The 20,462-nt window shown below is 45.3% G+C and overlaps 1 protein-coding gene across 3 annotated transcripts in view; it reads left to right on the top strand.

Annotated features, from left to right (window-relative positions):
* The first annotated feature begins 2,257 nt into the window (after window positions 1-2,257).
* The window catches only part of LOC137373960 (metastasis-associated protein MTA1-like), a 141,576-nt gene continuing 123,371 nt past the window's right edge, over window positions 2,258-20,462 (top strand). For 2 of the 3 annotated variants that reach the window (XM_068039638.1, XM_068039639.1), the window contains exon 1: window positions 11,710-11,792. The gene's annotated coding sequence lies outside the window, so the exon portion shown is untranslated. Of the gene's footprint in view, window positions 2,326-11,698; window positions 11,793-20,462 lie in introns of those variants that run through there. The other variant, XM_068039640.1, reaches the window with a different exon arrangement.

The following is a 20,462-nucleotide window of genomic DNA, read 5'->3' as shown; positions in this document are numbered from 1 at the left end:
ACTAGGCTCACAATATCCCGTGTTATCCAAGCTTCCCGAAACTTGCCAAACTTGTCTTTCTTCCTCACAGGAACATGCTGGTCCTGGATTCTAATCAGCTGACGTTTGAAAGACTCCCACATGTCAGATGTTGATTTACCCTCAAACAGCCGCCCGCAATCTAAATTCTTCAGTTCCTGCCTAATATTGTTATAATTAGCCTTCCCTCAATTTAGCACCTTCACCCGAGGACCACTCTTATCCTTATCCACAAGTACCTTAAAACTTCTGGAATTATGGTCACTGCTCCCGAAATGCTCCCCCACTGAAACTTAGACCACCTGGCCGGGCTCATTCCCCAATACCAGGTCCAGAATGGCCCCATCCCTAGTTGGAGTATCTACATACTGCTTCAAGAAGCCCTCCTGGATGTTCCTCACAAATTCTGCCCCATGCAAGCCCCTAGCACTAAGTGAGTCCCAGTCAATATTGGGGAAGTTAAAATCGCCCGCCACTACAACCCTGTTACCTTTACATCTTTCCAAAATCTGTCTACATATCTGCTCCTCTACCTCCCGCTGTCTGTTGGGAGGCCTGTAGTAAACCCCCAACATCGTGATTGCATCCTTCCTATTCCTGAGCTCCACCCATATTGCCTCGCTGCATGACCTCTCTGAGGTGTCCTCCCGCAATACAGCTGTGATATTCTCCTTAACCAGTAATGCAACTCCTCCACCCCTTTTACATCCTTTTACAGTAATGAAGGAGTGCTACACTGTCAGTGGTGCTGTCTTTGAGATGAGATGTTAAACCATGTCTGCCCTCTCAGGTGGATGTCTAAGATCCCATAGCACCATTTGAAGAAGAGCAGTGGGAGTTGTCCTTGTCAACATTTGTCCCTGAACCAACATCGCAAAAACAATGATGTAATTTCTCTTCATGGGACATTGATGCACACAATTTGCTTTCTACCTCTCACTTAGAACAGTTCAAAAGTACTTCATTGACTGAGGTTTATTAAGGCACTGTATAAATGTAACTCTTTCTCGTTTTTATTAATGGTCTCCTTGCCTATGTCTAAAGCCATGTTGGATCCAAGTAAAGCTTGAAGGACTTAAAATCAGAAGACAATTTTGTTTAGCTCAAAAGGCATAGTCAGGGCCAAGCCTTCGAGCTATGGAACATGGATTTGCATTTAATTTAGCCGCTTTCACACTCTTGAGATGTCTCCAAGCACATCCCACCCAATGAATTTCCTTGAAAATGCAATCAGTTGTCATGTGGGCAACCATAGCAACTAATTTGAACACAGCAAGATCTTGCAAACAGTAAATGAGATAAATGACCAGTTAGTCTGGGCAACAAATGTAGGACTATGTGTTTTTTGTTATGTCTTCAAACTTTCTGGCTTTGCCATCTCCAGTAATGCAGCACTCCCTCAGTACTGCACTGAACTGCCAGCCTAGCTGTTGTGTTTCACATCCTGGTAGAAGTTTTGAACCCACAACCCTTGGATTCAGTGTGCTCAGCTGACTTCTATACCCAAGCTATGTCTGTCCTGCATGTACTGCCTCCCCACCACTGGAGCTCATGTTCTGGAAGTCCCTCACTCCATCTCCCTTTAAGACCATCCTTAAATGTCCTCCCATTTGGCCAAGCTTTCAGTAATGCTTACTATCTCCTCCTTTGCCTTGGTGTCTCTGAAGTGACTTGGGACACTTTTCTATTTAAGGGATATATCAATACAAATTCTTGTGCATTATGAGCAAGAACTGGGCTTGATGAGCACCATTAGAACCAGCTGTTGTCAAATGTGGAATTGGGTTTGAAGCTTGGTTCCTGATTCCTGAACACGTACATAATTCTAACTGCTGTAAACCTTGGGGGATTTAAAAAGCATGGCAACAAAATGTTCCTTGTCAAATGTCACTAGATATAAAGACATCACTAAGTTTAAAGTAGTCACAGCTATCTTCTGTTGAGCATTTCGGTCATGCTTCCTCAACCCAATTTTTGATCCTGATACATTGATGTGCTGGAAGCCCTCCCAACAAAATCAGAAGATGCTGTTGCATTCCAAGTGATTGAGAAGTTTTTATCTGAGTTGCAATGGAATAAACAAGGGTGGTTCTTGTTACCAGCTGGGATTTTCTATAAACATATTCAGGCAAATCCTCGTGGCGTCCCATTGCTAAATATTTGCAAGCTAGTTGTTTAGTTGGATGTGCAAGTGGGTGGCTTTGCTCTTCTCTGAGTAAGAGTTATTTTTACTTTGCAGATTATGTCTTTTTTGAAAACTCTTCAAGCAATCCATTCTTGATAAGAAGAATAGAGGAACTGAACAAGGTAATGACCTGCATGTTGAAATTCTGTTGCATCAGCAAGCCTCAGTCTCAGCTTTAGATGGTCTATGTAGCGTTGTGATCTTTCAGTGCTGTCTCTTCAGGGTGTATACAAGAGCCCGTGTTCTTGTTAGTCCTTTCAGGATTTACAAAATCTCTAAACTTTCAAAGGATTTAGTTATTATAACAGATTTATTATTAGCGTTCCCTTTGCTGTGCCCACCTGAAGTAGAAGCACCATGATTTGTTCTGTTCTCGGACAACGCCATAGCAGCCTGTCTTCAATGTATTATTCAGCGTATCTTAATCTCTCTGTAACACACCCTTACTCACAGTTTAATATATACCCCAGTCTTTGTGCAACACATTCCCAGACATTGTTATTTTCTGTGTAACATGCTCACTGTCTTGTGAAAAGGGATCTGAGGTTGACTTCACCCTCCAGGATAACCCTGAAGCACTGGGAGGCAGAATCACTTAAAGTGATCCAGCCATAACTAATGGTGAGCAACTCGATCAGTGAGATGTGCTCAAACCTTCAGTCATCAGATTGTACTGGGAGAGTAATGGGAGTGGGGCACTGAGAATAGTATTATGTTGCTGGACTAGTCATCCAGAGGCCTGGACTAATGCTCAGGAGACATGGGACTGAAATTTATCAGTCCTCCAGGGACAGGTGGGGTGGGGGCGCCGACTGGTGAAGTTGCTATTGCCTTCCCAACATCATTTAATTTAGGTAGGGACGGTGAAGGTTGAGGATGGCCTTTCTGCCCAGAGGCCAATTAATGGCCACTTAAGGGCCTCATCCTGCCGCTGCTGGCATTTTACCAGTAATGGGGTGGGGGTTGGGGGTGGTGGGGCCAGGCAGTTAATTGCCTGAGTACCGTAAAATGCTGCCGGGGGTCCCCCAAACAGCCTACAGGGTTTCCCCTCACCTTTTTGGCCCAGCGTCTGGGTCCCTGCCAGCTGCATAAAATTCAGCCCATGGTTTCAGATCCCACCATAGCAACTGGGGAATTTAATTTTAGCTAAATGAATAAATCTGGAATAAAAAGCTAGTATCAGTAATGCTGATCATGTAACTACCAGTTGTCAGGAAAAACCCATCTGGCTCACTAATTTCTTTTAAGGAAGGAAATCTGCCATCCTTACCCAGTCTAATTTATGTGTGACTCCAGACGCTGTGGTTGACTCTTAATTGCCCCCCTGAAATGCCCTAGCAAGCCACACAGTTGTACCGAATCACTGTGACAAAGTATGATGAGAATCAAACAAAACAGGCCACCTGGCATCGCCCAACGCATCGGATTTGGATACAACAAAGCCACATCCAACCTGGTCGACCTTGCAAAGTCCTCCTCGCTTGTGTCAAAATTGGGAGAGCTGTCCCACAGACTAATCAAGCAACAGCCTGATATAGTCCTACTCACAGTCATACCTTTCAGTAATGTGATGGAATACTTTGAGTGCAACTCAAGAAGCTTAACACTGCACAGGACAAAATTGTCTGCTTTATTGGCACCCCACTTACCACTTTAAACGGCACTTCATCACCAGCTTACTGTTGCTGCCGTGTATATCATCTGTAAGATGCAGCGCCCAAACCTGTGAGCGCTGCCACCTAGAAAGACAAGGCATTAGGCACATGGGGACCCCCACCTGCTGCAAGTTCCCTTCCAATTCACACACCATCCTGAAGTGGAAATACACCACTGTTCCTCCATCGTTGCTATGTCAAAATCCTGGAATTCCCTCCTGAACAGCACTGTTTACCATACAAGCTGCAGTGGTTCAAGAAGGTGGCTCACTATCACCTCCTCAAGGTCAATTAGAGATGGGCAATAAATGCTGGCTTTGCCAGCAACACCCACATCCTGTGAATAAATTTTAAAAAAAGACGGCGCCATTAAAGGCAGGGACATATGCAGCAGTGTCATGAAGGGTGGAGAGCTGGAAGAGAGGAAGTTGGAATTTTGAGATAGTGTTGTAAAAGAAGTTTTTTTTTAAGGGCAAGAGGGTGATTGTGTGGAGGTAGATGTTGGCTATGCGTGATTGGAGATAGCTTTGTCAATGATCAAAATTTTGAGGTGCTGAGACCTTACTGGGTGAACAAGACGTTGAGGGCTGATCATCGGTGCGGGTGAGGACAGGTGTACAAAGAACTCCAGTGCAGAGAGAGGGGGCAAGAGGTCAAGGTTGGAATCACTGAAGGTTGGAAATCCTTTGGTCGAGAATTAGAGTAAGGAGAGGAGAGAGGCTGTTTTGGAGAGAAAGTTATCTTTGGTCTTCAGAGTGTTGTAGATGACAAAGATGCAGAGTTGGGAGGGTTGGTGTGGGTGAGGGCTCAAAAAGAAAGCATGCCAACAGAGTAAAGGGCCGCATTGAGGTCCTCGGTGAAGAGGAAGTAGTCACCGTCTGTGAACCAGGTTTTGTTGGAGCCTAGAAAGAATTGCATTTCTAAAGCTCATTTCACAATCTTAGGATGTCCCAAAGTGCTTTACAGCCAATTATGTACTTTTGAAATGGTCAGGAACGTTGATAGAGTTATCTATGATGAAGTTGTGGATGGTATCTGTTACTCACAAGAGAACGGACATTTTGTGGGGCAGTGTTCAGTGGATGATACATGTTATGACTGCACTGTCTTTCTCAAGTTCCATTTCTCCATGGGTCACAACATATATTCAAATGTTTACCCAGTTACCGATACAGCCAATGATATACTCTGTTTTTATTTCAGAATGAAATACACCAACCAGGTTTCTTTAATAAACAGCAAAATTATTAATTTATTATAAAACAAAACTTATTCAGTGATGATGCAAAGCATGAATGCACAGATTGAAATATGAAAGTTCCTTTTGAAAATTGGCCACACATGCATGGGCGTGCACACACACACAGGTTAAAGAAAAAAAAAGTTTTCTCTGCAGAGATCTTTTGACAAAAAAAGACAAGAAACATTGGCCAAATACTTGTTAATTCTTGAAGGAAAAAGAGAAGTTATGGAATGATATCAGTTGTCCTTTTATTCTGGCATCCCAAATATGTGTAAATGCATGCCACTGGATCTTTCTGGAGCAGTTCTTTTCAGGGAGCATCGAGAATTAATCTGGCAGGCATCAGGCGTTTCAGCTAACACACATTGGATTTTGCAGGGTTTCTCAGAGAGATGGAGAAAAGATGAGCTGGCTGTTTCTCTCATCAGGCTACAAACAGAACTGACTCAAAGCAGTACCCAAAAATGAAACCAACTCTTGACCACCGTAAATCTTGACATGTCACTTCTCTGTAAACAACTCCCCCAGTCACCAAGGCTTTTGTTGTTTATTTAGCTTAAGACATGTGACATCCAGTAAATGTTTTTAAACAGAAAGCTCAAGACCTTCCAATGACCTTTTCTAAAAAAAAACTGAAGTCCAGCATCTATGGAATCACTTCAGTCCGAAATGAATCCATCTCCACAATCTTCAACCACGAGTCCTCAAAGAGACTCGGGAATATGGCCATTGGCGGCGGAAGCAGGTGCAGTGGAGAGAGGGTTGGAGGATTGAAATGAGAGAGTTTTGCCCACAAATATGAAGGTGGTTAGTTATACATTGAGCTTAGGGGAAGAAGGCAGTACAGGTTGCTGCTTTGGGAGAGCCCACGGTGGGAGCTGCAGTGGGTGTGGTGGAAGCTGATTGCAGTAGAGCAGGGGGAAGCTAGATGCTAGTTTAGGGTGGGAATCAAGCCAAGCATGGTGATGAAAAAGGGGGTTAATGGAAGAAGAGCAGCAAATTGTCTGGGGTATGAGGCAGTAGAATCTAGAGATGGGAGATGATTGTCCTCTGGGTGTAGAGAAAGGGGAACAGAGCAGGGATGAAATGCAGAAAATAGGAAACGGCTGAGTCAAACGAACAGAAGGTGGATACCAAAGTAGCTTTGTACTAACATGTACCAACTGGATGATTTTTGCAAGAATATGAGAGTCTGTGCTTATATTTCATTGAGCTTGATAAATGTAGTTCAGGATTGAATGTTGAAATGGTCTGGAACTGGGTGAAGGTCAAGGAATGAAGAAGAAGCTGGGACTGAGTGTTGGAATGAAGGAGAATCTGGGACTGTGTGTTGGTCAAGGAATGTAGGAGAGCTTGGAATGAAGGAGGGCCTGGATATGGGTGATGGACAGATGGAGAGTCTGGGGCAAAATGGTGGTCAGTGAAGGTCTGGAGTATGGATAATTGGTGGTTATATGGTGGGGCTTGACAGGCTGCCTGGTGTTGTGCCTGGCTGAACTGGTTGACTTTGTGAATTGGTCTGCAGATCTAACCCCACTGGGTTGGGCTGAAAATGGTTGTGAATGATGTTTTACAATAGTACAGTTACAGTTTTGAACATCTTAAGCAGGCCATTAAATCCTGACTGCAAGATGAAGAGGGCCATGATCAGCATTAAGGCTACCTGATGGAGTCTAACTTCTGAATTAGAGCAGAACGAAAGTGTATAACGGCCAATACAACAACTCCATTGCACTTATATAGTGCGTTTACCGTACCAGAACATCCCAAGGTGCTTAACAAGAGCATTTGTCAATAAAAATTTTGACACTGAGCCACAGAAGGAAATATCAGGACGAATGATCAAAAGCTTGGTCAAAGAACTAAGTTTTAAGGAGCCTCTTCAAGGAGGAGAGAGCGGTTGCGAGGCGGAGGGATTTAGTGAGGCAATTCCAAAGCTTAGGGCCTAGGCAGCTGAAAGCACAGCCACCAATGGTGGAGTGATTAAAATTAGCGATGTGCCAAATACCAGAATTGGAGGAGCGCAGAGATCTCTAAAGCTTGTAGGGCTGAGGAGGTTAGAGATACGGAGGAGCGAGACCATGGAAGGATTTGAAAAGAGAAGTTTTTAGACTGGAAACAGTGTAGGTCAGCGAGCGCAGGAGTGTTGGATGAACGGGACTTGGTGTGAGTTATGGTATAGGCAGTAGAGTTTGGAATGAACACAAGTTTATGTGGGTGAAAGTTGGAGGCCGAGCAGGAGTGCGTTGGAAGAGGTCGTCCAAAGGTAATAAAGTCACAGATGAGGGTTTCAGCTGCAGATGAATGAAAGCAAGGTTGGAGTCAGGCAATGTAACTGGGATAGAAATAGGCAGGCTCAGTGATAGAGCAGATATGTGCTTGGAAGATCTTCTCAGAGTCAAGCACAACATCAGGGTTACGAACGGCCTGGCTCAGTTTTAGCCAGTTGCCAAGGAGAAGGATGGAAATACTGGTCAGGGAACAGAGGGTGGAAGATGGGTGGCCGCCCAGGGGAGTGTTGCAATAATCCAGAGGTAACGAAGGATTAGGGTTTCAGCAGCAGGTGAGCTGAGGCAGATTTGGAGTCAGGTAATGTTATGGAGGTGGAAGTAGGTAGTTTAGTGATGAAACGGTTATCTTGGAGTCAGATACAGCACCGAGGTTGTGAATGGTCTGGTTCAGCCTCAGACGATGTCCAGGGAGAGGGATTGGTTTCTGTGCCTAGGGAACAATAATTGCGAGGAACTTGTGGATGATTTTGTAACTAAGATTTAGACAATCCGTTCAGCTGCCTCTGCTGCTTTCCTTCCCCCTCCACCCCCCCACCCTAGGCCTGAACTCACATCTTTCTCTACTTTCTCTCCTATCTTCCCTCATGCCCTCTCCAAGCTCATCTTGTCCATGAGAACCACCTCCTGCTCCCTTGACCCCATTCCCACTAAACTGCTGACCACCCAACTTCCCCTCCTGCTCCCCATGTTCGCTGATATTGTTAACCGTTCCCTCTCCTCACGTACTGTCCCTTCCCCTTCAAATTTGTCATCATCACCCCCTCCACAAAAGTCCACCCTTGACCCCTCTTTAGTTGATAGCTATGCTCCTTCTCCAACCTCCCTTTCCTGCCCAAAGTCCTTGAAAATGTTGCTGCCACCCAAATCTGTGCCAATCTTTCACAGAAAACCATGTTGCATCACTCCAATCAGGTTTCTGCCCCAGCCACAGTATTGAAATGACCCTTATCAAAGTAACAAGTGACATACTGTTTGACTGTGACCAGGGCAAACTATTCCTCCGCATCCTTCTCAACATGTCTGCAGCCTTTGACACAATTGACCACATTACCCTCCTCCTACGCCTCTCTACCGTCGTTCATCTGGGTGGACTACACTTGTCTGGGTCCATTCTTATCTGTCTCATCGTAGTGAGAGAATCTCCTGCAATGGCTTCTCTTCCCACTGCTGCACCATTACTACTGAAGTCCCCCAAGGATCTATCCTTGGCCCCCTCCCATTTCTTATCTACTTGCTGCCCCTCAGGGACATCATCTAAAACCAAGATGTCAGGTTCCACTTCTCAACCCCTCTACTGTCTCTGATTTGTTATGCTGTTTGTCCACATCCAGTAGTGGATGGGTAGAAATTTTCTCCTGCTAAATACTGGGAAGACTGAAGGAATTGTCTTCAGTCCCAGCCACAAACTCCTTTCCCTATCCACTGACTCCATCCTTCTCTCCGCCAACAGTCTGAGGCTGAACCTGACGGTTGCCAACGTTGTTATCATGTTTGACCCTGAGTTGAGCTTCCAACCACATATCTGGTCCATCACCAAGACTGCCTACTTCCAGCTCTGTAGCATCACTTGTGTCTGACTCTGCCTAACCCCTCTGCTGCTGAGCCACCCGTCCATTGTAACTTTCAGACTTGAATATTCCAGTGCTCTCCTAGTCGGCTTCCCATCTTCCACCTTTCATAAACCTGAGCTCGTTTAAAACTCTGCTGCCCATATCTTAACTTGCACTAGGTCCCATTCACCCATTGCCCCATGCTCGCTGACCTAAGTTGGCTTCAGGTCCAGTAGTGCCTCAGTTTTAAAATTCTCAGCTTAGTTTTCAAATCCCTCGCCCTTCCCTATCTCTGTAACCTCCTCCAGCCCTACAACCCTCCGAGATCCCCGCTCACCTCCAATTTTGGAATCTTGCGCATCCCCTATATTCATCATTTCATTCTTGGCAGCCGTGCCTTCAACTACCTAAGCCTTAAGGTCTGGAATTTCCTCCCTAAACCTCTTGCCTGTCCTTTTAAGATGTTCCTTTAAAGCCTATCTCTTTGACCTGACTTTTGGTAATCTGTCCTGATATCTCTTTCTGTGGGTTAGTGTTAAATTTTGTTTAATAATCACTTCTGTGAAGCACTTTAGGATGTTTTGCTACAATAAGGGTGCTATATAAATGCAAATTGTTATTGTAGTAGTAGTAGTACAACACATCCAATGATTGGATAAACTCAGCACAGACAGAAGCTCAAACGTCCTCCACTTCAGCTTGATGGTTACTTCCTGACGGACAGAGGAGCAGCTTTGTATTCTACTGAATTCCACCTTTCCAGATGTTATTCCTGGCTTAGTTAGTGCTGTGTCGTGCAGGCTGCCACTTGCCAAGAATGAGACATATTAATTTCGCCACATGATCATTGATTTTTAAACTTTTACTGGAGTAAAGAAAGAACTTGTTTTTATAAAAAAAACACCAGACCCTTGACTGGAAAGACATTTGCATAGCAACAGACAGTACTTGGAAAGGACAAAGGGTCCACTCCCTGCTCCAATTTAATCCACAATGGACTTTTGATTACCAGACGTTGAAGGTGGAGAAGCTCGCATTCCAGTTTAACTGCTAAGATGGCCGAATATACAAACAGATGTCAGACCAGTTTAGTCACATGACTAACTGGCTGTTGGAGTTTTTGTATTTGAACTTGCAACAGAGTTTTAAAACTCAGAAAGCCGTTGCTCCTGGGCTGACAAGGCCTCTCGTGGCTGACTTGCTGCAGCCTCTCCTGTCTGCTCTCATCTCTTTCACCAGCTTCGGAAACCATTGAAGACATATGAACCCCAAGAGTGAAAATTCTCCTACAGTGAACAAGGTTTAAGAAGAATACTGGGCCCCAACGAAAAGCAAGATCTACCTACAAGCAAGGACTTCAGCGAGCTTGAAGCACAGTAACAAAAACCCCTCTTCAGAAATTGCCTCAAACCTCTACTTTATTTTTCTTCTCTTTTCTATATCTGTTTGCATGTGCGTATCACATATACATGCTAGCGTGGGGTGCGGCGTGTATCTGTAGGCGTTAACCGAAATAGAGTTTAAATTCAAGTTTTAGTAAAATTTCACTTTTCTTCTTTAACCCTGAGAACACCTGCTGTGCTGGTTTCTTTGCCTTATACTTGGAAAGTGATGAACAAGGATTCACCAAGGGGGAGCTCAAAACACTGTGTTTAAAATAAAATCCTGTTTCATTAAGACCAGGTGAAGGCTAAAAAGGACCCCCAGACATCTTTCCCACCTCATAACAGCTGAGTTAGCTAATTCCAGCCAGAATTGTGCAGAGCAGGGCTGTGAGAAGGAATAATTGGCACGAGCAACACTGAGGTGAGGAAAAAAAATCAAATAAGGCAGTGTTCCTGTTTTTGATTATTACCCATAGACCAACGTCTGTGGGGTGAGGACAAAGTGTGTGGCATTCGTGGTTGAATGACAACTTGTCGGCTTACTTGTGAAGAATGGGCGTTTGAGTGAGTTAACAGAAGATCACTGGCATCTTAAAAAACTGTCCAATGAGCTGCCCTCTTCAGGAGAGGAGGGAACTGGAGAAGGAAAAAGAAATGAACACGTTTCGCACAGTCATTGGGGCATTTCTGGTGTGCTTCACTTCGGCGCTTGAGTCCAAGGCCGCTGAGGCCTAATGTGGCAGCTGTTGTCTTTAGGTTACATGTCACACATAACTTGTCAACTCAGAGGTTTAAGGCATGTGCAGTAACACTGCTGTGTGCCAAGGGACCTCCACACTTTTATGTTCAGTGTTTCAAATTAGGGGGAGACAGTGGCATAGTGGCAATGTCACTGGGCTAGTAATCCAGGGGTTCAGGCTCATTTTCTGGGGCATGGATTCAAATATCACCATGGCAGCTGGTGGAATTTAAATTCAATTAATTAAAAAAAATCTGGAATTGAAAGCGAGTCTCAGGAATGGTGCCATGAAACTATCATTGATTGTCGTAAAAACCCACTTGGTTCACTAATGCCCTTTAGGGAAGGAAATCTGCCGTCTTTACCTGGTTTGGTCTACATGTGACTCCAGACCCACAGCAATGTGGTTGACTCTTAACTGCCCTCTGAAATGGCCGAGCAAGCCACTCAGTTGTCAAGGGCTATTCGGGATGGGCAACAAATGCTGGCCATGCAAGCGACGCCCACATTCCATGAAAGAATAAAATAAAATTAACATTGGTGTGTGCCTCAGAGTCCTGTCTGTTCACTTTTTCACTGTAGCATTTGTGTGATCTAATTATCCTTCGTGCCCTTTCTGTTCATTATTTCAGACTGTCAATGGCAATGTGGAAGCAAAGTGCGTTTGTTTCTACCGGAGACGAGACATTTCAAGCAGTCTTATTGCACTCGCCGATAAACATGCAAGTAAGTTTTATTTTTAATATACTCATCCCCGTGATATCACTGCGCCAGCAAGGCTGGCATTTATTGCACATCCCTAGTTGTCCTTGAGAAATAGTGGTGGGCTGCCACCGTTAGCTGTTGTAGTCTGTATGGTGTAGGTACTCTTACAGTGCTGTCAGGTAGAGAGTTCTAGGATTTTGACCCAGTGATGATGAAGGAAGGGCGATATATGTCCAAGTCAGGATGGTATGTGACATAGAAGGTACCTCGAGGTGCTGGAGTTCCCATGCACCTCTGTCTTTGACCTAGGTAGTGGAGGTTGTGGGTTCGGAAGGTGCTGTGGAAAATACCGTTGAGAGTTGCTGAAGTGCAACCGGCAAATACCCAGCCTCTAGTAGCCAAGGCATTTATGTGGCTGATCCAGTTCAGTTGTCGGTGGCTACTCCAGGGTGTTGATTGTGGTGAGTATGGTTGAATGTCAATGGATGGTGTTTATTCTCTCTCTTGTTGGAGATGGTCATTGCCTGATACTTGCGTGGCACGAATGTTACTTATCACTTATCAGTCTGAGCATGCATGCTGTCCAAATATTGCTGCATGTGGACATGGCCTGCTTCATTATCTGAGGAATTGCAAATGGAACTGAACACTGCAATCAACAGCGAACATCCCCACTTCCGACCTAGTGATGGAGGGGAGGTCATTGATGAAGCAGCTGAGGATGGTTGTGCCCTAGGAACTCCTGCAGTGGTGTCCTGGGTCTGAGATGATTGGCCTCCAACAAGCACAGCCATCTTCCTTTGTGCTAGGTATGACTCCAACCAGTGGAGAGTTTTCTCCCTGATTCCCATTGACTTCAATTTTGCTAGGGCTTCGGTCAAATGCTGCCTTGATGTCAAGGGCAGTCACTCTCACCTTACCTCTGGAATTCAGTTCTTTTGTCCATGTTTGGACCAAGACTGTAATGAGGTTTGGAACTGAATGGCCCTGGCAGAACCCAAACTGAGCATTAGTGAGCAGGTTATTGGTGAGTAAGTGCCACTTGATAGCACTGTTAGAGTCATAGAGTTATACAGCACAGGAACAAGCCCTTCGGCCCATCTTGTCTGTGCCGGCCATCAAGCACCTAACTATTCTAATCCCATTTTCCAGTACTTGCCCCGTAGCCTTGTATGCTATGGCATTTCAGGTGCTCATCTAAATACTTCAATGTTGTGAGGGTTCCTGCTTCTACCACCTCTTCAGGCAGTGCATTCCAGCTTCCAACTGCCCCCTAGGTGAAAAAACTTTTCCTCAAATCCCCACTAAACCTCCTGCCCCTTACCTTAAATCTATGCCCCCTGGTTATTGATCCCTCCGCTAAGGGAAAAAGTTTCTTCCTATCTAACCTATCAATGCCCCTCATAATTTTGTATACTTCAGTCATGTCCCCCCCTCAGCCTTCTCTGTTCTAAGGAAAACAACCCTAGCCTTTTCAGTCTCTCTTCACAGCTGAAATGCTCCTAGTGAATCTCCTCTGCACCCTCTCCAGTGCAGTCACATCCTTCCTATAGTGTGGTGCCCAGAACTGTACACAGTACTCCAGCTGTGGCCTAACTAGTGTTTTATACAGCTCCATCATAACCTCCCTGCTCTTATATTCTATACCTCGGCTAATAAAGGCAAGTATCCCATATGCCTTCCTAACCACCTTATCTACCTGTGCTGCTGCCTTCAGTGATCTATGGACAAGTACACCAAGGTCCCTCTGTACTTCCTAGGGTCCTACCATCCCTTGTATGTTCCATTGGCTTGTTAGTCCTCCCAAAATGCATCACCTCACACTTCTCAGGAGTAAATTCCATTTGCCACTGCTCTGCCCATCTTACCAGCCCATCTATATCCTCCTGTAATCTAAGACTTTCCTCCTCACTATTTATGACACCACCAATTTTTGTGTCATCTGTGAACTTACTGATTATACCGCCTATATTCACATCTAGATCATTAATGTACACTACAAACGGCAGGGGTCCCAGCACCGATCCCTGCGTTACACCACGGGTCACAGGCTTCCACTCACAGAAACAACACTCCTGCCACTAAGCCAATTTTGGATCCAATTTGCCAAATTGCCCTGGATCCCATGGGCTCTTACCACCTTGACCAATCTTCCATGTAGGACCTTATCAAAAGTAATGACACCTTCCATAACTTTGTTGATGATCGAGGGTAGCTTGATGTTGTGGTAGTTGGCCGGATTGGATTTGTCCTGCTTTTTGTGAACAGGACATATCTGGGCAATTTTCTGCATTGTCAGTTAGATGCCAGTGTTCTAGCTATACTGGAACAGCTTGGCTAGGGGCACAGCTTGTTCAGGAGCACAGGTCTTCAGTATTACTGTCAGGATATTGTTGGGACCAGAAGCCTTGGCTGTATACAGTGAGCTCAGCCGTCTCTTTACAGCATGTGAAGTGAATCAATTGAGCTGACGTCTGGTATATGAGATAGCGTGGAACTCGGGATCAGGCTGTGATCGATCATCCACCTGGCTCTTCTGGCTGAAGGTGGTTGAGAACGTTTCAGCTTTGTCTTTTGCACTCATGCTGGTGTCCACCATCGTTGAGGATGGGGATGTTTATTGAACCTCCTTCTCCTGTTAGTTGTTTAATTGACCACTACCATTTGCACTTAGATTGACTGTAGATTAGATAAATTAGTTGTGGGCTGGCTTGGTTCAGTCTGTGGCCTATTGCTTATACTGTTTAGCATGGATGTAGTCCTTTGTTGTAGCTTCAGCAGGTTGGCATGTCATTTTCAGGTAAGCCTGATTCTGCTCCTAGTATGTTCTTTTGCACTCCTCATTGATTCAGGGTTGGTCACCTGGCTTGATGGTATTGGTAGAGTGAGGGATATGCTGGGCCATGAAGTTACAGATTGTGTTGGAGTACAATTCTGCTGCAGCTGATGGCCCACATCGCCTCCTGGATTCACAATTTTGAGCTTCTGGATCTGTTTTTAATCTATCCCACTTGGAACGGTGATAGTAACACACAGTGTGAAGATGTGACTTGGTCTTCACAAGAACTGTGCGGTCATCATTCCTACCAAGGCTGCCCTGGACTGATGCATCAACAGCAGGTGGATGGTGAGGATGAGGTCCAGTGAGAGTAATGACATCCTGGGGGAGTGCAGTCAGAAGCAAATCTACAACACTGTGGTAGGCCCAACTGCACATGGGACATAAAGTGTAGAAATGCAGTTGTTCTAGAAGATTTGATGGGGGATAAGCAGTTGTTTCTGGAACTGCAGACGTGAGTCCTGAATGGTGTGTTGCCGCCCTAGTGCCGGGGTAAATGACATCACTGAACTTGTGCAGGATATTCTGCAAGGAGAAGGGGAACAGCTAGAAGTTTTCATCCATATTGGAACCAGTGACAGTGTTAGGGAAGGGGTTAAAGTCCTGCAGACAGTTTCAGGAGCTAGGAAAAAGATTAAAGAATGTGACCTCAAAAGTAGTAAGCTGCCAGTGCCACCTGCTAGAGAGTACAGAAAAAAGAAGGCCGTGCAGATGAATGCGTGGCTGGAGAAGTGGTGCAGGAGGGAGGGCTTCCAATTTCTGGAGCATTGAGAAGTTCTGGGGCAAGAGGGACCTGTACGAGTCAGACAGGTTCCACCTGAACACGACTGGGACCAATGTCCTCACAGGGAGTTTAACTAGTGCTGTGGGGGAGGGTTTATACTCGTATGGCAGGGAGAGGGGCACCAGGATGTAGCAGCAGAGAGGGGAGATGAAATTCATAGAAAGCCAGTAGCAACAAACAGCTACAGAACAAAGAATAGTGTAGAAAGAGCTTTGCCTGTGGGTTATGTCGGAGGAGCAAAATGCACAGCCTGTGACAATGGCTCAAAATGTTGGTACTTTGTCCATTCCAAGCTGGGAGTTCTCCTCCTGTTTTTTCAGATTCTGCTGTGCAATCCATCAAACCTAATTCTTTGTTCCTTGATTTCCCTTTCACTGACCTTTTGCTTTGCTCCTTTCTTTATTTTTCTCCTCTTTCTACCCCTCCCATCCCTCCCCCATGAAGGCACCAACAGGGGCAATGTAAGGGAGTTGCATTGTGTCGTCGATAAGAGGCATCTGCTAGAAATTCCTGACCAAACCTCCTCCCTTCTGCTGCTTTGCAATTTTGGGGGCGGGGGGGTCTCTAAGGACCCTGCAGGGTGAACCCAGCTGTGATAATTCTCCATCTTGGCCTGTTTCTGAATAAGCAGCAGTCAGTGCTCAATCTGTGATGTGCTGTCTGAGTAGTCCACGTTGTTTAGAGATATTGGCACTTTTTAAGTCCTTAATTGCTCTCAGGCACTGTCCCAATCCTGGAGGCACTGGTACATGCAGGTGTAGTGGTCTGAGAATCACTCCACGGATGTCTGTGTCTCGCTTACAGTCACACTATCCTCCTGCTCCAATCAGGGCCTGCCTGCAGTGAATCAGTACAGGAGAGGGAAAGAGTGTTTTGTACCCCATCGGAAAATTTGATTTTGTGGGAGAGGTCAGATGACGGTAGTCCTAGGTTTGTTATGCAGGCCCTGGATTGGACACTGGAACTAGGAGCAGAAGCAAAGCTCAGGTGGCAATAAGTTAAGTTACAACATTTATGAGTTGTTTCAAGCAAGAGTGTCCTTCATTTACCATAGTGGTATGTTTCGAATCAATTTATGCTTTGGAAAGACTTTGGTTTGTTTCAAGAGTTTTATGAATAGCTTGGAAATTATTTTTAATTGAGTTTGGCTTGATTTCCTATATTGACAGCTGTGCCTTCAGCTGCCTATGTCCCATGCTCTGGAACACCATCCCTAAACTCTTCACCTCTCTCTCAACCTTTAAGAACCTCCCTAAAACTTACTCTTTACCCCTCCAGGTAACTACTTTCTTTAAAAAAATGAAGCATTTTGGGATGTTTTTCTGCATTAAAGGAACTATGTAAATGCAAATTCTTGTTTATAATCTGCCTGATGTTACAGCCAGGTGAGGAAGGGGCCTCAGGCTCCCCCCTCGCCCTTCCTCTTATTTGACCGCAACAGGGGTTATACTTTTTTAAAAACAGTGGTTGTGCCTACCACCTCAGTGAGTGTTTTACCTTTTTCCTTTTATGTGACTGCAAAAACACCAATTGGACAGGTTTTCTTGAGCTTAAACAAGAAAGAGGTACGTTTATTATACTTAACACTCCAATCCGATTGAAAAAATACACTACGCATTCACCCACACAAATAGATTATGGGGGAAACAGATTTGTTGGTCGGATTAAAGTCCAGAATAAATGGAACTTAAATACAGTCTGTAATCCAGTAGTCCTCGGCTGAAGCTGTATTTTGAAGTCCTCACTGGTCAAAGTGCACTTTGCAGAGTTTTCCTGAAGGCAGAATTGGTAGTTGATTCTCTTCCCCTGCTTGCTGGCTGTAGCGGTTTGGAGGGTCTCCCAATCGCAGACGGTTCTTTTCTCGATATTTTCTGGGGAGAGAGAGAGAGAGACAGGGGAGCAGCCACCTTCTTCACTGCTGTACACTTAGTTACTGCTCGTCTGCTGTCTGTATCACAAAACTTCTAGTTTCTTCAGAGATGAACAGGCAGTCACATGGTTCTATCAACATCCCTTTGTTTTTAATGAGTTCCAAAGACTAAAATCCAAAACTCCTCTTAGGTGGGGTTGCCAGTATTTATTCCCTGGAGGGACATCTCCACTTATGAATGCCTCAAGATGACTTTAAATGGCTCACTAAGAAGGATCATCTGGCTAAACTACTCAGTTATCTAAAGCATAGTTCTGGCTGGGCTTCTTGTTAGTCTTTTTGTCTCCAGTTCAATCTCCTGGTGTTTTAGATGTAAATGGCAGTGGCCATCTTGGCTGCTAGTTTTTTTTTTAACAAGTTACTGCAGTGGTTTTTATCCATTAAAAGTCTAATGTAAGTTTCTAACCGATTAAATCAATATTTCCCATTTAACGTTTAGGGTTTTCCTGACACCACCGGACCACGCAGAATGAAATGCAACTATGGCAGCATTTCATTAAAGGGGTGGAAAAGAAAAAGAGGAAAATACACATTCATTCTCATTCACTCCCCAAATTCACTATTAATCTCAAAATTGTTGCAGCTGGTTTTTCTCTGCAACAGCAATGCTGATTTAATTTCATTTTTTCTTGGAGTTTGCCTGGGATGGTTATGTGTTGTCAAATGGGGTTAAAGTTTCTTTAGTATCAATTTGTAATACCCTGGGGATGTGCATCTCAATAAACATGTGGTTGTTGGTGAAACTTGGGTTTGCAAACTTCCATGATTGTCTAAGGCAAGTTCTCCTGTATGTACAAGCTTTAACCCCTCTAGCTCTGCTTTTGCAACACATGGCTTAACCATACAGGCTCCAGCACCTTGATAATTTTTCTTACTACAGTGGTAGTGGGCAATAAATTGGTTTTAAGCCCCTGTGAGGTGTCTGAGATTTCCTCTGGGCCCTTGTTTGTGCTGAATTTGGAATTGAAATTGTTGGGTTTGATTAGTTTTGGGTTTGGGCACTGATCGTTGGGGTCTTCAGTGGGGAGATTCACCTTGACCTCACTTTTACTTTTCTTGTAAGTCATACAAGTGCTGTTCACTTTAGGTCATTTTTGTTTCCCTTTTCCGTGGGGAGGGTCTCTTTGCTAATCTGCCCCATGTCCTCTGGGACATTCCTGCTCGCAGGTGTTTGTCCAGCTTTCACAGCACTCCCCTGTGGCACTTCGCCGAGGTGAGGCATCACCTTCACTGTTTGTCTTTTTGGGAACTTTCCTTGTCCCTGTTAGCAGCCTTGGTAGGGTGCTTCTCTGGCCTGCATTTATGTAGGTGGGTGCGGGGTCTAATTTTTCTAACATTTCAGGGTTGGCCAACTGGACATTCGGAGGTTCCATTTGGGAAGCCTCCTGGCCCTCCTTTCACCGGTCCTTACTGTCCTTTTCATCCCCTTCCTCCCTAACTGTCTGCCAGACCTGTGCTTGTTTGTCCCCTTTTGTTTTCGGCACAGTTCACCAGCACCCTGCTGGAGGGTTTCCCAAAAGCCGGTATAGAAATTAGGGGTGCAGGTTTTACTGCAGGTTGGGGCATCCCCACAACCTGGCACTTTTGGCAAGATTTACAGAACTCCACCACATCTTTGTGGAGTTCTGGCCTGTCAAAATGCTGTCTTATGCAGGCTTTGGTTTCTCGTACACCGACATGTCCAGCCATTAGATGCTTGTGGGCCATTCCTAATATTTCTTTACGATACCTCGGCAGTACCACTATCTGGTGAACCACTGCGCACTCTTTGTTTGAAGGTCTGCGAGGAGGTCTCCACTTCCTCCTCATCACCTCATACTTGAAATAGTAGCACTTGGGGACTCCCTTTGCCTTAGTTTCAATTTGGGCAGTCTGTGCTAACTTCTTTAATATTGGGTCAGCTTGCTGAGCCTCAATGAGGGATGATTTGTTCAACCCATTCTTTGGGTCCTCTAACTTCCCAGAGAAGGTTTCAGATAACCAGACAGTAGGGTCATCTGTCTGCAGTGCCAGTTGAGTCTCCTCTGTGGCCATGGACCAAGTCACCTCACAGTCAGGGGAAATGCTGGGGACCATCTCCTGCAACTGCCCCGTCTCTCTCTGATTCCTTTCAGTCTCTCTACCACTACTGGGGAAGCTACCACCTTCACCCCCGCCAGATCATTACCCAGGAGCAGGTCGACCCTGTCCACAGGCAAACTAGCGACAATCCCCACGGTCACCTGTCCTGTAACTAAGTTGCACTCCTAGTGCACCCGATATAAAGTTATGGGCATACACCACCCTCCGATACCATTCACTATCACCCTAGCATTCACTGCGTTATCTGGGGGAAAGTTCATGCTTTTTCCCAGCAGAAGGGATCTGGTGGCCCCTGTATCCCTGAGTATGTCTGTGGGTCTGCTTGCCCCACTCGAGGGGTATGGGGTTGCTTTTCCTTGGGCCAAAAAATCCTGGTAACTTTCAGGGATTTTGTTAAGTTTTCCCACGCACACAGCGGTAGGTTTACTGGGCCCTACTGCTGCAGTTGAGGCCACAGCCTGATCTGTGCTTTCCATCAAGGCCCCTTCGCCGGCACGGGTCTGGTGTGCCCTGGTGTGTACCGGTTTTCCCTGTATTTTCCAGCAGTCAGCTCGCAGGTGACCTGCCTTGTTACAGTGGAAACACACAGGTTTTCGGATCTCACTCCTCTTCTCAGTACTGTCTGTTTTGGCTTGAGGGGAGGCCCCTATGTGTCCAGCTTTCCTTTCTCACCCAGGACTGCTTAGGCTCCTATCATCCTCCCATCTTTTATCCTTTTGGGTTTGCAGGGGTGACGAGAGAAGAGTTTACCTTGGGGTACGAGAGTAAATTCATCAGCCGGAATTGCGGCCTGCCTGGCTCTGTGACCCTTTTGTTCCTCTATGTGGGTTTTAATAAAAAGGGGAAGTGAGTTTTTAAACTCGTCGAGAAGAATCCCCTCTCTGAGGCTTTCATATGCGAGCTGTACCTTAAGTGCCCGTATCCACTGGTCAAAAGCAAGCTGCTTAACTCTTTCAAACTCGAGGTAAGTTTGGTCAGGCTGCTTCCGGAGGGTTTGGAATTTCTGTCGGTACGCTTCTGGTACGAGCTCATATACCCCAAGAATAGCAATTTTAG

The sequence above is a fragment of the Heterodontus francisci genome, chromosome 9, assembly GCF_036365525.1.
Source record: "Heterodontus francisci isolate sHetFra1 chromosome 9, sHetFra1.hap1, whole genome shotgun sequence".
Taxonomy (NCBI): domain Eukaryota; kingdom Metazoa; phylum Chordata; class Chondrichthyes; order Heterodontiformes; family Heterodontidae; genus Heterodontus; species Heterodontus francisci.
This window is presented reverse-complemented; position numbering and strand designations above follow the sequence as displayed.